A 13,479-nucleotide genomic window follows, 5' to 3' on the forward strand; every position below is an offset into this window, starting at 1 on the left:
GCTCGCCGGCCCGCCGGAGCGGGGGCTCGCGCGACTGTTTTCCGGACGCCGGCCGCGGTTCGCGGGGGCTCTAGGTGGTCTGACGCTGCCGCGGGGTGAGATGGATCGGGCTGGACCCGGCGCAGCCGAAGCCGAGGACGCGGAACCTCGAATGCGACCCTCGCGGACCCCTAAACGAGAGGAGCTGCGCCCGGCCTCGTAAGACACCTCTTCTCCGGTGCTAGGTCGACCCCGACGCCGCTGGCCGCCGCCGCCGCCTTGCCGCTATCCCTCCGCACGTTTGGGGCCGGTGGCGACCCGCAGGACGGCCGACAACTCGCTCGTTTGGCGGGGCGATGCAAGGTTAGGCGAACTGGGCGGTAACTCGGGTTAGTCGAGGGGACTTCGCGGTGGACAGGGGGGTGCGAATCCGGCCGGGCGGCCCTTCGATGGAGCCTGGTGCAGGGACATTCAATGGGATGAGCCGCGCTCGCCGCGGAACCTTCGAGCGCCGCTACTCAGCAAGTAAACGAGAGGGAGCTGCGCCCGGCCTCGTAAGACGCCTCTTCTCCGGTGTGAGCGCCCCGACGCCGCTGGCCGCCGCCGCCGCCTTGCCGCTATCCCGCCGCGCGTTTGGGGAGGGAGGGCGACCCGTAGGACGGCCCGCCGACTACACGACCGTTTGGCAGAGCGAGTGCAAGGTTAGGCGAGCTGGGCGGTAACTCGGGTTAGTCTGGGGAGACTCGCGGTGGACAGGGTGGCGCGAATCCGGCCGGGCGGCCCCATCGATTAAGCATTGGTAGGGAGCCGAGGATGAGCCGTGCGAAGTGGCCTCGGAGGCGGTCCGTGGGGGACGACGGGGGGGGACGGGCGTCGGCCCTCCGGCCCGAGCAGAGAACGTTCGGTCACCCAAGCGGGAATCTGCGCCCCGGCCCGAGTCGGACTCGGTCGGTGCGGCCCGCTGAGGCCCTCAACTATTCCCGTACGCGGGGGTCGGGAGCTGCGGCGCTGCGCCGGCGACTTACCCGCGCGAGGCACGCACTGCGTGCGGCCAGGATGCGGAGTTGGATCGGCGCTGGTTGGGAACCCTCGGGGAACGAAGGCGGACGGCGGCCAGCCGGCGCCGACGAACCCGTCGGGGAGGGGGCTGGTGGCAGGCGCGATCGGCACTATTGCTGACTGCCGGGAGGGAAGCTGCGCCCCGGCCGAGTCAGACTCAGCCGTTGCGGCCCCCCCGAGCCCGCAGCGCGTAGCGCGGAAGCCATACGCCCCCCCGATGCGGAGCGACAGACGCCCCCGCGACCGCGGTTGGTCGGGAAGGCTTTTCGGATAGAGGTCGGACGGTGTGTGTGGACGGCTTCCCGTGGTGCCGCCGCTATCAAGCCGGAGGGTTTGAGAAACGACATTCGCGGAAGGACCGGCGCGGCCGGCGGACGCTCGCACGCGCGGCGCCCGACACTCAGCCGCTCGCTCGGCCTCCGTGGATCGTGGCTAGGTGGGATGGATGCCAAACCGGGTCGTCTCGGTCTCGCCGCAGTACGGTCGCGCCGGGGCCTGCGGGGCGGCGCGGGGAGCGCACGCTCACGCGGCGGCCGGGGCGCTAGAGTGCGACCCGCAGTGGGTAGGAACCGTCCACCCGACGTCGGACGAGCCGAGGCCGATGGGGGCCCTACCAAGGCGGGTCATGAGTGCCAGTCGGTCAGTTGGGTGAGGGGGTACTCGGAGGCCCGCCGGGAGCAGACGGGCGACCGGGGATGGGGGGCGTACGCGGGCGGGCGCCGGGAGAAGACGGCCCGTCCGGGGTCGAATCTCGGCCTGTGTTTTCGGAGCCGGCCGGGCATCACGCTCCCTCCTTGGATGGACAACATTCGTAGTTGACACTTTGTGTCATTTTATCCGAGCGGGCGGGCGCCTCGAGAGGCGGACCGTCCGGGGCGACTCTCGGCCTGTGTTTTCGGAGCCGGCCGGGCATCACGCTCCCTCCTTGGATGGACAACATTCGTAGTTGACACTTTGTGTCATTTTATCCGAGCGGGCGGGCGCCTCGAGAGGCGGACCGTCCGGGGCGACTCTCGGCCTGTGTTTTCGGAGCCGGCCGGGCCTCACGCTCCCTCCTTGGATGGACAACATTCGTAGTTGACACTTTGTGTCATTTTATCCGAGCGGGCGGGCGCCGCGAGGCGGACCGTCCGGGGCGACTCTCGGCCTGTGTTTTCGGAGCCGGCCGGGCATCACGCTCCCTCCTTGGATGGACAACATTCGTAGTTGACACTTTGTGTCATTTTATCCGAGCGGGCGGGCGCCTCGAGAGGCGGACCGTCCGGGGCGACTCTCGGCCTGTGTTTTCGGAGCCGGCCGGGCCTCAAGCTCCCTCCTTGGATGGACAACATTCGTAGTTGACACTTTGTGTCATTTTATCCGAGCGGGCGGGCGCCGCGAGGCGGACCGTCCGGGGCGACTCTCGGCCTGTGTTTAAGGAGCCGGCCGGGCATCACGCTCCTTCCTTGGATGGACAACATTCGCAGTTGACACTTTGTGTCATTTTATCCGAGCAGACGGGCGCCTCGAGAGGCGGACCGTCCGGGGCGACTCTCGGCCTGTGTTTTCGGAGCCGGCCGGGCATCACGCTCCCTCCTTGGATGGACAACATTCGTAGTTGACACTTTGTGTCATTTTATCCGAGCGGCGCGGGCGCCTCGAGAGGCGGACCGTCCGGGGCGACTCTCGGCCTGTGTTTTCGGAGCCGGCCGGGCCTCAAGCTCCCTCCTTGGATGGACAACATTCGTAGTTGACACTTTGTGTCATTTTATCCGAGCGGGCGGGCGCCGCGAGGCGGACCGTCCGGGGCGACTCTCGGCCTGTGTTTAAGGAGCCGGCCGGGCATCACGCTCCTTCCTTGGATGGACAACATTCGCAGTTGACACTTTGTGTCATTTTATCCGAGCAGACGGGCGCCTCGAGAGGCGGACCGTCCGGGGCGACTCTCGGCCTGTGTTTTCGGAGCCGGCCGGGCATCACGCTCCCTCCTTGGATGGACAACATTCGTAGTTGACACTTTGTGTCATTTTATCCGAGCGGGCGGGCGCCTCGAGAGGCGGACCGTCCGGGGCGACTCTCGGCCTGTGTTTTCGGAGCCGGCCGGGCCTCAAGCTCCCTCCTTGGATGGACAACATTCGTAGTTGACACTTTGTGTCATTTTATCCGAGCGGGCGGGCGCCGCGAGGCGGACCGTCCGGGGCGACTCTCGGCCTGTGTTTAAGGAGCCGGCCGGGCATCACGCTCCTTCCTTGGATGGACAACATTCGCAGTTGACACTTTGTGTCATTTTATCCGAGCAGACGGGCGCCGCGAGGCGGACCGTCCGGGGCGACTCTCGGCCTGTGTTTTCGGAGCCGGCCGGGCATCACGCTCCCTCCTTGGATGGACAACATTCGTAGTTGACACTTTGTGTCATTTTATCCGAGCAGACGGGCGCCGCGAGGCTGACCGTCCGGGGCGACTCTCGGCCTGTGTTTAAGGAGCCGGCCGGGCATCACGCTCCTTCCTTGGATGGACAACATTCGCAGTTGACACTTTGTGTCATTTTGTTCGGCCTGTGTTTAAGGAGGCGGCCGTCCTCCACTCGGTCCGTGTTTAAGGAGCGACACTCGCGCTCCGGTTCGGCCTGTATTTAGGGAGGCGGCCGTCCTCCGCTTGGTCTGTGTTAAGGGCGACACTCGGTCCATGTTTGAGGAGCCTGGCCCTGACGCTCCTCTCCGGCCTGTGTTTAAGGAGGCGGCCGTCCTCCCCTTGGTCTGTGTTAAGGGCGACACTCGGTCCATGTTTGAGGAGCCTGGCCCTGACGCTCCTCTCCGGCCTGTGTTTAAGGAGGCGGCCGTCCTCCCCTTGGTCTGTGTTAAGGGCGACACTCGGTCCATGTTTGAGGAGCCTGGCCCTGACGCTCCTCTCCGGCCTGTGTTTAAGGAGGCGGCCGTCCTCCCCTTGGTCTGTGTTAAGGGCGACACTCGGTCCATGTTTGAGGAGCCTGGCCCTGACGCTCCTCTCCGGCCTGTGTTTAAGGAGGCGGCCGTCCTCCCCTTGGTCTGTGTTAAGGGCGACACTCGGTCCATGTTTGAGGAGCCTGGCCCTGACGCTCCTCTCCGGCCTGTGTTTAAGGAGGCGGCCGTCCTCCCCTTGGTCTGTGTTAAGGGCGACACTCGGTCCATGTTTGAGGAGCCTGGCCCTGACGCTCCTCTCCGGCCTGTGTTTAAGGAGGCGGCCGTCCTCCCCTTGGTCTGTGTTAAGGGCGACACTCGGTCCGTGTTTAAGGAGCCTGGCCCTCGCGCTCCGGTTCGGCCTGTATTTAGGGAGGCGGCCGTCCTCCGCTTGGTCTGTGTTAAGGGCGACACTCGGTCCATGTTTGAGGAGCCTGGCCCTGACGCTCCTCTCCGGCCTGTGTTTAAGGAGGCGGCCGTCCTCCCCTTGGTCTGTGTTAAGGGCGACACTCGGTCCGTGTTTAAGGAGCCTGGCCCTCGCGCTCCGGTTCGGCCTGTATTTAGGGAGGCGGCCGTCCTCCGCTTGGTCTGTGTTAAGGGCGACACTCGGTCCGTGTTTAAGGAGCCGGCCCTGACGCTCCTCTTCGGCCTGTGTTTAAGGAGGCGGCCGTCCTCCACTTCCTTCCATGCACCACCACATTCGCAGTTGACACTTTGCCATTTTTTCAGAGAGGTGACACTTAGTCGTTTTTTCGAAAGTTGACACTTAGCCGTTTTTTCGAAAGTTGACACTTTGCCGTTTTTTCAGAGAGGTGACACTTTGTCGTTTTTTCGAAAGTTGACACTTAGCCGTTTTTTCGAAAGTTGACACTTAGCCGTTTTTTCGAAAGTTGACACTTAGCCGTTTTTTCGAAAGTTGACACTTAGTCACTTTTTCGCCACAGTGACACCTCCAGCGCGTGCCACGGCGCTTTTCAGGTCTTCTATCCGACCTTGTGCTGTCGAGGACGGCGTGTCCGACGCCGTGGGGAGACCAGCACCATCTCCTCCATACTCGTAAACGGGGTGCTTTGGAAAACGGGGGGAAAGTCGATGAGTACACTGACTACTGGGACCATTTCATTGTACTCTGGCGCACCTGAAGACCAAAAAAGGTACTGCACCTTAGCCCGGGTACCTCACCCCCTGGTACCTCGAGGAGAACTTAGAAAAATTTCGACAAATTTTTGGTGAGCTCCAGGGAGAGAGGCTGATTTTTCGCTTTTTGAGGCCGACCGCCGAACCGGCGCGGGGCGGACTCACAAGCCCCGCAGAGCCGTGGGCACTTAGTCGTTTTTTCAGAGAGGCGACACTTAGTCGTTTTTTCAGAGGCGACACTTAGTCGTTTTTTCGAAAGTTGACACTTAGCCGTTTTTTCGAAAGTCGACACTTAGCCGTTTTTTTGGAAAGTTGACACTTAGTCGTTTTTTCGAAAGTTGACACTTAGTCGTTTTTTCGCCACAATTGGCTCTGAGCTCCAGGGGAGAGCCTGGTTTTGCCTTATTTCAGGCCGGCTGGGGAACCGGCGCGGGTCGGATGCACGAGCCCGGCAGAGCCGTGGGCACTTAGAAAATTTTCGCCGATTAAGCTGGGACCTCCAGGCGGAGACCGGCATTCCTCGTCCTCGGGGTTCGACCCAGGAACCGGCGCTGGGCAGACGCCGTAGCCACGCAGAGCCGTGGGCACTTAGAAAATATTCGCCAAGTTGGCTCTGAGCTCCAGGCGGAGAGGCTGGTTTTGCCTTATTTCAGGCCGGCTGGGGAACCGGCGCGGGTCGGATGCACGAGCCCGCAGAGCCGTGGGCACTTTGCCATTTTCTCAGAGTCGACACTTAGTCGTTTTTTCAGAGAGGCGACACTCTGTCGTTTTTTCGAAAGTTGACACTTTGCCGTTTTTTCAGAGAGGCGACACTTAGCCGTTTTTTCGAAAGTTGACACTTAGCCGTTTTTTCGAAAGTCGACACTTAGCCGTTTTTTCAGAGATGTGACACTTTGCCGTTTTTTCGAAAGTCGACACTTAGCCGTTTTTTCAGAGATGTGACACTTAGAAACTTTTTGCCAAGTTGGCTGTGAGCTCCAGGAGGAGACCGTTATTTTTCGTCATTCGAGGCCGACTGCGGAACCGGCGCTGGGCGGACGCCAAAGCTCGGCAGGGCCGTGGGCACTTAGAAACTTTTTGCCAAGTTGGCTGTGAGCTCCAGGAGGAGACCGTTATTTTTCGTCATTCGAGGCCGACTGCGGAACCGGCGCTGGGCGGACGCCAAAGCTCGGCAGGGCCGTGGGCACTTAGAAACTTTTTGCCAAGTTGGCTGTGAGCTCCAGGAGGAGACCGTTATTTTTCGTCATTCGAGGCCGACTGCGGAACCGGCGCTGGGCGGACGCCAAAGCTCGGCAGGGCCGTGGGCACTTAGAAACTTTTTGCCAAGTTGGCTGTGAGCTCCAGGAGGAGACCGTTATTTTTCGTCATTCGAGGCCGACTGCGGAACCGGCGCTGGGCGGACGCCAAAGCTCGGCAGGGCCGTGGGCACTTAGAAACTTTTTGCCAAGTTGGCTGTGAGCTCCAGGAGGAGACCGTTATTTTTCGTCATTCGAGGCCGACTGCGGAACCGGCGCTGGGCGGACGCCAAAGCTCGGCAGGGCCGTGGGCACTTAGAAACTTTTTGCCAAGTTGGCTGTGAGCTCCAGGAGGAGACCGTTATTTTTCGTCATTCGAGGCCGACTGCGGAACCGGCGCTGGGCGGACGCCAAAGCTCGGCAGGGCCGTGGGCACTTAGAAACTTTTTGCCAAGTTGGCTGTGAGCTCCAGGAGGAGACCGTTATTTTTCGTCATTCGAGGCCGACTGCGGAACCGGCGCTGGGCGGACGCCAAAGCTCGGCAGGGCCGTGGGCACTTAGAAACTTTTTGCCAAGTTGGCTGTGAGCTCCAGGAGGAGACCGTTATTTTTCGTCATTCGAGGCCGACTGCGGAACCGGCGCTGGGCGGACGCCAAAGCTCGGCAGGGCCGTGGGCACTTAGAAACTTTTTGCCAAGTTGGCTGTGAGCTCCAGGAGGAGACCGTTATTTTTCGTCATTCGAGGCCGACTGCGGAACCGGCGCTGGGCGGACGCCAAAGCTCGGCAGGGCCGTGGGCACTTAGAAACTTTTTGCCAAGTTGGCTGTGAGCTCCAGGAGGAGACCGTTATTTTTCGTCATTCGAGGCCGACTGCGGAACCGGCGCTGGGCGGACGCCAAAGCTCGGCAGGGCCGTGGGCACTTAGAAACTTTTTGCCAAGTTGGCTGTGAGCTCCAGGAGGAGACCGTTATTTTTCGTCATTCGAGGCCGACTGCGGAACCGGCGCTGGGCGGACGCCAAAGCTCGGCAGGGCCGTGGGCACTTAGAAACTTTTTGCCAAGTTGGCTGTGAGCTCCAGGAGGAGACCGTTATTTTTCGTCATTCGAGGCCGACTGCGGAACCGGCGCTGGGCGGACGCCAAAGCTCGGCAGGGCCGTGGGCACTTAGAAACTTTTTGCCAAGTTGGCTGTGAGCTCCAGGAGGAGACCGTTATTTTTCGTCATTCGAGGCCGACTGCGGAACCGGCGCTGGGCGGACGCCAAAGCTCGGCAGGGCCGTGGGCACTTAGAAACTTTTTGCCAAGTTGGCTGTGAGCTCCAGGAGGAGACCGTTATTTTTCGTCATTCGAGGCCGACTGCGGAACCGGCGCTGGGCGGACGCCAAAGCTCGGCAGGGCCGTGGGCACTTAGAAACTTTTTGCCAAGTTGGCTGTGAGCTCCAGGAGGAGACCGTTATTTTTCGTCATTCGAGGCCGACTGCGGAACCGGCGCTGGGCGGACGCCAAAGCTCGGCAGGGCCGTGGGCACTTAGAAACTTTTTGCCAAGTTGGCTGTGAGCTCCAGGAGGAGACCGTTATTTTTCGTCATTCGAGGCCGACTGCGGAACCGGCGCTGGGCGGACGCCAAAGCTCGGCAGGGCCGTGGGCACTTAGAAACTTTTTGCCAAGTTGGCTGTGAGCTCCAGGAGGAGACCGTTATTTTTCGTCATTCTAGGCCGGCTGCAGAACCGGCGCGGGTCGGATGCACGAGCCCGCAGAGCCGTGGGCACTTTGCCACTTTTTCGCCACAATTGGCTGTGAGCTCCAGGAGGAGACCGTTATTTTTCGTCATTCTAGGCCGGTTGCAGAACCGGCGCGGCTCGGATGCACGAGCCCGCAGAGCCGTGGGCACTTAGAAAATTTTCAGAGAGGCGACACTTTGCCATTTTTTCAGAGAGGTGACACTTAGTCGTTTTTTCGAAAGTTGACACTTAGCCGTTTTTTCGAAAGTTGACACTTAGTCGTTTTTTCGAAAGTTGACACTTAGTCGTTTTTTCGCCAAAGTGCCCACCTCCAGCGCGTGCCACGGCGCTTTCCAGGTCTTCTATCCGACCTTGTGCTGTCGAGGACGGCGTGTCCGACGCCGTGGGGAGACCAGCACCATCTCCTCCATACTCGTAAACGAGGTGCTTTGGAAAACGGGGGGAAAGTCGATGAGTACACTGACTACTGGGACCATTTCATTGTACTCTGGCGCACCTGAAGACCAAAAAAGGTACTGCACCTTAGCCCGGGTACCTCACCCCCTGGTACCTCGAGGAGAACTTAGAAAAATTTCGACAAATTTTTGGTGAGCTCCAGGGAGAGAGGCTGATTTTTTGCTTTTTGAGGCCGACCGCCGAACCGGCGCGGGGCGGACTCACAAGCCCCGCAGAGCCGTGGGCACTTAGTCGTTTTTTCGAAAGTTGACACTTAGCCGTTTTTTCGAAAGTTGACACTTAGCCGTTTTTTCGAAAGTCGACACTTAGCCGTTTTTTCGAAAGTTGACACTTAGTCGTTTTTTCGCCGATTTTGCTGGGACCTCCAGGCGAGGACCGGCGTTTTTCGTCTTCCGGGTCCGACCCGGGAACCAGCGCCGAGCGGACACATTCGCTCGCTAGTGCCGTTGGCACTTAGAAAATTTTTCGTTTGTCATGAGCTCCGGGCGGAGACCGGCGTTTTTCGTCTTCCGGGTTCGACCCGGGAACCAGCGCCGAGCGGACACATTCGCTCGCTAGTGCCGTTGGCACTTAGAAAATTTTTCGTTTGTCATGAGCTCCGGGCGGAGAGCGGCGTTTTTCGTCTTCCGGGTTCGACCCGGGAACCAGCGCCGAGCGGACACATTCGCTCGCTAGTGCCGTTGGCACTTAGAAAATTTTTCGTTTGTCATGAGCTCCGGGCGGAGACCGGCGTTTTTCGTCTTCCGGGTTCGACCCGGGAACCAGCGCCGAGCGGACACATTCGCTCGCTAGTGCCGTTGGCACTTAGAAAATTTTTCGTTTGTCATGAGCTCCGGGCGGAGACCGGCGTTTTTCGTCTTCCGGGTTCGACCCGGGAACCAGCGCCGAGCGGACACATTCGCTCGCTAGTGCCGTTGGCACTTAGAAAATTTTTCGTTTGTCATGAGCTCCGGGCGGAGAGCGGCGTTTTTCGTCTTCCGGGTTCGACCCGGGAACCAGCGCCGAGCGGACACATTCGCTCGCTAGTGCCGTTGGCACTTAGAAAATTTTTCATTTGTCATGAGCTCCGGGCGGAGAGCGGCGTTTTTCGTCTTCCGGGTTCGACCCGGGAACCAGCGCCGAGCGGACACATTCGCTCGCTAGTGCCGTTGGCACTTAGAAAATTTTTCGTTTGTCATGAGCTCCGGGCGGAGAGCGGCGTTTTTCGTCTTCCGGGTTCGACCCGGGAACCAGCGCCGAGCGGACACATTCGCTCGCTAGTGCCGTTGGCACTTAGAAAATTTTTCGTTTGTCATGAGCTCCGGGCGGAGACCGGCGTTTTTCGTCTTCCGGGTTCGACCCGGGAACCAGCGCCGAGCGGACACATTCGCTCGCTAGTGCCGTTGGCACTTAGAAGATTTTTCGTTTGTCATGAGCTCCGGGCGGAGACCGGCGTTTTTCGTCTTCCGGGTTCGACCCGGGAACCAGCGCCGAGCGGACACATTCGCTCGCTAGTGCCGTTGGCACTTAGAAAATTTTTCGTTTGTCATGAGCTCCGGGCGGAGACCGGCATTTTTCGTCATTCGAGGCCGACGGGGGAACCAGCCGGAGCGGACACGTTTGCTCGGAAGAGCCGTTGGCACTTAGAAAAAATTCCGTGTCTCGTGAGCTCCAGGGGGGACAGGCTGGTTTTATTCATCCGTAGCCGACATGGGAACCAGCGCGGAGCGGATTGGTGTTGCGCTGGCATATACCTCATCTCTCTCAGGAGTCCCCCCCTTATACGTGCCGATGGTGTTTTGGAAAACGGGGGGTAACTGGATGAGTACACTGACTAGGGGGACCAGTACACTAGCGAGGGGGACCAGTACACTGACTAGTGGGACCAACACACTATGAGCGCCTGGTACCTAAAATGGAAGTATAGAGGCCGAATTTCGGGCAAGATCACGCCGGGTTAGGCTTCCAGGACCTCGGCTAAGCAATTTTAACGGGTCGCCCGGTTCTTTTTTGATCCAGCCCGGTTCTTTTTTTTATCCAGCCCGGTTCTTTTTACACTTCCAGCTGGAGCTCGGGAGCGGCTTTTTGCACAAGAACACGCCGTGTTAGGCTTCCAGGACCTCGGCTAAGCAATTTTAACGGGTCGCCCGGTTCTTTTTTTTTATCCAGCCCGGTTCTTTTTTTATCCAGCCCGGTTCTTTTTACACTTCCAGCTGGAGCTCGGGAGCGGCTTTTTGCACAAGAACACGCCGTGTTAGGCTTCCAGGACCTCGGCTAAGCAATTTTAACGGGTCGCCCGGTTCTTTTTTTTATCCAGCCCGGTTCTTTTTTTATCCAGCCCGGTTCTTTTTACACTTCCAGCTGGAGCTCGGGAGCGGCTTTTTGCACAAGATCACGCCGTGTTAGGCTTCCAGGACCTCGGCTAAGCAATTTTAACGGGTCGCCCGGTTCTTTTTTGATCCAGCCCGGTTCTTTTTTTTATCCAGCCTGGTTCTTTTTACACTTCCAGCTGGAGCTCGGGAGCGGCTTTTTGCACAAGAACACGCCGTGTTAGGCTTCCAGGACCTCGGCTAAGCAATTTTAACGGGTCGCCCGGTTCTTTTTTGATCCAGCCCGGTTCTTTTTTTTATCCAGCCTGGTTCTTTTTACACTTCCAGCTGGAGCTCGGGAGCGGCTTTTTGCACAAGATCACGCCGTGTTAGGCTTCCAGGACCTCGGCTAAGCAATTTTAACGGGTCGCCCGGTTCTTTTTTGAACCAGCCCGGTTCTTTTTTTGATCCAGCCCGGTTCTTTTTAAACTTCCAGCTGGAGCTCGGGAGCGGCTTTTTGCACAAGATCACGCCGGGTTAGGCTTCCAGGACCTCGGCTAAGCAATTTTAACGGGTCGCCCGGTTCTTTTTTGATCCAGCCCGGTTCTTTTTTTTATCCAGCCTGGTTCTTTTTACACTTCCAGCTGGAGCTCGGGAGCGGCTTTTTGCACAAGATCACGCCGTGTTAGGCTTCCAGGACCTCGGCTAAGCAATTTTAACGGGTCGCCCGGTTCTTTTTTGATCCAGCCCGGTTCTTTTTTTATCCAGCCCGGTTCTTTTTACACTTCCAGCTGGAGCTCGGGAGCGGCTTTTTGCACAAGATCACGCCGTGTTAGGCTTCCAGGACCTCGGCTAAGCAATTTTAACGGGTCGCCCGGTTCTTTTTTGATCCAGCCCGGTTCTTTTTTTTATCCAGCCCGGTTCTTTTTACACTTCCAGCTGGAGCTCGGGAGCGGCTTTTTGCACAAGATCACGCCGTGTTAGGCTTCCAGGACCTCGGCGAAGCAATTTTAACGGGTCGCCCGGTTCTTTTTTGATCCAGCCCGGTTCTTTTTTTTATCCAGCCCGGTTCTTTTTACACTTCCAGCTGGAGCTCGGGAGCGGCTTTTTGCACAAGATCACGCCGGGTTAGGCTTCCAGGACCTCGGCTAAGCAATTTTAACGGGTCGCCCGGTTCTTTTTTGATCCAGCCCGGTTCTTTTTTTATCCAGCCCGGTTCTTTTTACACTTCCAGCTGGAGCTCGGGAGCGGCTTTTTGCACAAGATCACGCCGTGTTAGGCTTCCAGGACCTCGGCTAAGCAATTTTAACGGGTCGCCCGGTTCTTTTTTGATCCAGCCCGGTTCTTTTTTTTATCCAGCCCGGTTCTTTTTACACTTCCAGCTGGAGCTCGGGAGCGGCTTTTTGCACAAGATCACGCCGGGTTAGGCTTCCAGGACCTCGGCAAAGCAATTTTAACGGGTCCCCCGGTTCTTTTTTGATCCAGCCCGGTTCTTTTTTTATCCAGCCCGGTTCTTTTTACACTTCCAGCTGGAGCTCGGGAGCGGCTTTTTTGCACAAGATCACGCCGGGTTAGGCTTCCAGGACCTCGGCTAAGCAATTTTAACGGGTCCCCCGGTTCTTTTTTGATCCAGCCCGGTTCTTTTTTTATCCAGCCCGGTTCTTTTTACACTTCCAGCTGGAGCTCGGGAGCGGCTTTTTGCACAAGATCACGCCGTGTTAGGCTTCCAGGACCTCGGCTAAGCAATTTTAACGGGTCGCCCGGTTCTTTTTTGATCCAGCCCGGTTCTTTTTCCACTTCCAGCTGGAGCTCAGCAGCGGCTTTTTGCACAAGATCACGCCGGGTTAGGCTTCCAGGACCTCGGCTAAGCACTTCTAACGGGTCGCCGGTTCTTTTTTTGAAACCAGCCCGGTTCTTTTTACACTTCCAGCTGGAGCTCAGCAGCGGCTTTTTGCACAAGATCACGCCGGGTTAGGGTTCCAGGACCTCGGCTAAGCAATTTTAACGGGCCGCCCGGTTCTTTTTTTGATCCAGCCCGGTTCTTTTTACACTTCCAGCTGGAGCTCAGCAGCGGCTTTTTGCACAAGAATCACGCCGGGTTAGGCTTCCAGGACCTCGGCTAAGCACTTCTAACGGGCCCTGGTCCACCCCTGCCAGCGCATTTCAAACTTGGCATTAATTTCGACCTAAGAGACGAAGTCTGATTTTTTTCTACCACTTGGGCGGCCTTTTTGCACCCAGAACACCCGCACCGGCACCATAAATTCGAAGGGTGCCGAGTGCGTCGGCGCAGATTCTGCGACGGAGTGACACTTCCCTCTTGTGGACATTCGGCGGTAGGTGAAATGCGCACTCGGTCTTCTCTTTTCTTTTCCTTCCAGTGAAACTTTGGCAACATTCTGCGAGCTGCTGGCTTCCAGAACCTCGGCCAAGCAGGTGGAGGATTTTTTTCCACTTCCAGCTGGAGGTGAGGAGGGACTTTTTGGGCAAGATCACGCCGACTTAGCAAGCAAGGTGGAAGTGCCAGCATGCTCCGTGGCTGGAAGTGTGGATGTGGAGCTCCAGCACCCTCCCTGCCTATGGAAGTGTGGAGCTCCAGCACCCTCCCTGCCTATGGAAGTGTGGAGCTCCAGCACCCTCCCTGCCTATGGAAGTGTGGAGCTCCAGCACC

The sequence above is a fragment of the Syngnathus leptorhynchus genome, unplaced genomic scaffold (genome assembly GCF_054491065.1).
Source record: "Syngnathus leptorhynchus isolate UIUO unplaced genomic scaffold, UIUO_Slep HiC_scaffold_638, whole genome shotgun sequence".
NCBI classification, from domain to species: domain Eukaryota; kingdom Metazoa; phylum Chordata; class Actinopteri; order Syngnathiformes; family Syngnathidae; genus Syngnathus; species Syngnathus leptorhynchus.